Here is a 3,784-nt window from a genome sequence, read left to right as displayed (position 1 = left end):
GACATTTAGATATCAATTCTCATTTTTCAGCTAAGCCAAATAATCCTAGCCTACTAAAGTGATGAAGACACATAAAAATTTGCTAACAAGATTGTTCAAGTGGATAATCTTGATTCTGTGAGACTTGAAGTTGAGCATAAAATATTTTATAAGGTAGTTCTAGAAGTAATAATACCACATCTATAAAATCATGACATTTTTATGTATTAGTTCTATTTGCAATTGTTTTGCAGAATGGTGATTCTACTATTTTTCCTTTATCGTGGTTTACTATTCTCAATGTTTTTTTTGCCAATCTATTTTTTTGTAAATATATGTTCAAGTGCATATAAAATTTTCCTAATGTTCTAGGATTATGGTGATAATGAGTTGTGTAGATGAGAAAGAGAACATGTTCATCTAAAGCTAATCTTTCCAATTCTTATTTCATCACAAGGTGCAATGTAATATAATAAACAAGCTTTGGCTTATTTTGAAGGAAAGGGGGTGTTAGTAATCTTCCTTCTCAGAAACCTTGATCCACCTCTCTTCTCTATGAGAACAATTAGAGAGCCCAACACATTGCCAAATTGCACATCAACCATAGCCCTAAATACACTTTCCTCGCTTACATTGCACAAGAAAAGAAATAAAGAAAATCTATAGATTGTATGCATATCATGTGGTTTTCATCTTCTTAGTATATTGAACTAGAAATATCTAATACATATACTATATGTTAGATACAACAATGATATATTTATCTGGTGACATATTTTGTTTCTTACACTTATTAAAAAATGATTACTTATGTGACTAAAAATTAAAGTAGTTCTCGTAAATGCAATAGGTGGTTGTTCCAAGGGCCACCAATAAAACCCTTGGAGTCATGAAAATATTAAAAATCTCATCCACTATAGCATGTTGGGATGCCTGATCTAAACTTTATTGATCCTTACCAAATCTTTAGAGTATTTGTAATAGTGATCTCATATATAAATATGCTTCTTATATGTTATAATCAAGATGCATCACTATCCTTTTTTGCTTATGAAATCTAAAATCTAAAAATGAGAAACGTGTTGTTCAATTTCACCTTTTCGCAATAGTATATGAATTCTTAGTTTTTTCTTTTATGCTCATTACATAATCATGGCATATCTATTTCATTTATGAAATAAATTCAAACAATCTTATGGTACAGTTATTATGACTGGTAACTAACATTTCAAGGCCAATTGACTAATACTATATACATAAGAAAAAATATAATTGCAATTATTAGAAGGACCATTGCCTATGATTCTTTTTGTTATCTTAAATGGAAAATATCCTAGAAAATGCATTAGAGTTCCTATTTATAAAATTTTCACCAGGAGAAATCTCTAGGATAGGAGAAGGAGAATGAGGAGGAGTACCCCATCAAGTTGTTGTCATAAGATGTGAAAATTTAGATCAGAAGACTCAATTAGAATATTTTCATGGTAGGAGGTTGATTGCATTATTGCCACAAGCACTGCTCATTCCATTGAAAAATTATCCAAACATGAAGAGCATGTGGAACTTATAGTTGGAGAAGGGGCTATCCCATCTTTATTTCAAAACTTTCAAGCACCTCTAGGTTGTGTGGGGGAGGAGTGTATTGTGTATGAGTAAAAAGTGAAAAAGGAGGCCACATTTACACTAGTGCTTCTTCTAGTGAAGCTAGAGCATCAAAAAATCATTATAGATGCTAGTTCTCCTTTGGGTCATGTTTCTTTACTAAAAAGATATAGAAATGGCTCTAATAGTCATGTTTTGATTGGTGTCCTTTGATGAGCTATTACTGCTATAAAAAATCTAGCCCATGAAAATGGAGCTATCAAAACTCTTGCAACAACAAAAGAGGGAATTCTTTCTCTTAAATATTTTCTTGAGTTGACTGACACCAAGGTGAAACGAGAAGTAGTAGGTGCTCTATGAACTTTGGCATTAAAAAATGAACCAAACAAGAACCAAATTGTAGAATTCCACTCACTTCCAAGTTTTATTCTAATGATACATTATAAAGAGGTTCGCATCCACAATGAAGTAGTTGGTGTAATTGGTAATTCCATGCACTCATCTATTAACATAAAAAAGGAGGTTCTTGCTAGAACTTTGCAACTTATAATTGGTCAGTTGAGTTCAAGGTGTCATGAGAGCCAAATAGAAGTTGCTTTATTGGTGGGGCAATTTACTACAATAGATCCTAAATTCAAGGTGGACATCATCCAAAGAGAGGTTGTTTGACCTCTTTCAAATATGCTTCAGATGCCTAATCCCCAACTAAAGGAGATGGAAAATTTTTCTTTGGGTAGATTATCATTGAACTCAAATAACCAAGATGGAATTTTTCATGATGCTAGATTAACTCCAATGCTTGAGCTTCTTGATTCTTAAAATGGATCTCTTCAACATAATTATTTTTCTCTAAATGGGATGGTAGATAATGAGGACAATTTTTTTGATATTGTAAAGGAGGGAGGAGTAAAATAGTTGGAAGATGTAGAATTGATTGTTCAGTTTCAAAGGATTATGTGGCAAAGACCTTGAAAAGGCTAGATGAGGCAATTCATTAAAGAGTATTGAAGAACTTGCTCTATTTTATGCATCTATCCAAAAAAATGTTCAAGAAATTTTTCCTTAACCCTTTGTCATTTATGTTCTATTGGTGATCAGAGGATGATTTTTGTTGATAACAATGGTTTGGAAGTACTTGTGGGTCTTTTATCTCCAAGTGCAATATCAAAATAACAACTTGATTGTGTTGTTGTGTTGCATACTCTAGCAAAGATGGCTCTTGCACAATCTCCAATAGATGTGACTCTTTGACCTCTAATACATTAGTTTTACTTAGGGGATAAACATGTAAATAGTAACAAAATGTTAGATGTTACTTTTTTAGTGGAAGTTAGGTGGTTCTATACTCACAATATTTCACTACTAGCATTATTAGATACATTTTGTGCCATGTTTGATGGAGGATAAAGGAAGAAAGAGGCAAAGGATATCAAAACTCCACATATAAGATGGGGATTTTTTAAACTAATGATGACATTTGTTTACATAGGCATGGTTGGTGGTACAATAGATATAACATAGGATGTTCTCAGGGTTGTGGATCAACATATCTTAGAAGGGCTTAAAATTTTATGTGAATGTGCAATTGCATAAGACCTCAATGTTGAAATTTTTGTAAATGTTTATGATCTTTCTCAAGCCTTCCATGCAACTTCACTAAGACATACCTATATTTTGTGGTTTGTTGAGAAATATGAACATATTTCTACAATGCTTGGCTATCTTCTCTTGTAAAACACATGCTCCCAGACATATATTAATACTTCCAATATTACATCCATAGCCTCAAGTTCCATCATATTATAAAAAATCATGATTATTTTTGGTAATTGGGGGCTTGGGCATGACCAAGATTGCATGTAGTTTCATGAAATTTAACTTAGGGTTGAAAAAAATCTAAGGGACTTCTTGTTTGTGAGCAACATTGCATGTAGTTTCATAAAATTTAATCAAGGGATGAAAAGCTTCAAGGGACTTCTTGTGTGTGACCAAAATTGCATATCGTGCAAGATGTCAAGGAGATGACATAAAAAATACATGAAATTCTATAGAAGATAGGGTTTGAATCAACTTTTCATCAACAAATAATGTATGGGGATGTACAAAAATGAAAAGTTAAAGAATTTAGCAAATGATAGTGCTAGAAAGATTTTCAAACAAAAAAAAGAACCTGGAAGAAAAATAGTCATCCAAGTCACAGAGG

The 3,784-nt window shown here is 32.2% G+C and overlaps 1 pseudogene; it reads left to right on the top strand.

Moving 5' to 3' along the window:
• Nucleotides 1-1,188: 1,188 nt before the first annotated feature.
• LOC149537684 (ARM REPEAT PROTEIN INTERACTING WITH ABF2 pseudogene) lies at nt 1,189-3,397 on the top strand (annotated as a pseudogene).
• The last annotated feature ends 387 nt before the right edge of the window (nt 3,398-3,784 follow it).

Source organism: Cupressus sempervirens, chromosome 9 (genome assembly GCF_028749045.1).
Source record: "Cupressus sempervirens isolate cs-2001-9-10 chromosome 9, ASM2874904v1, whole genome shotgun sequence".
NCBI lineage: Eukaryota > Viridiplantae > Streptophyta > Pinopsida > Cupressales > Cupressaceae > Cupressus > Cupressus sempervirens.
This window is presented reverse-complemented; position numbering and strand designations above follow the sequence as displayed.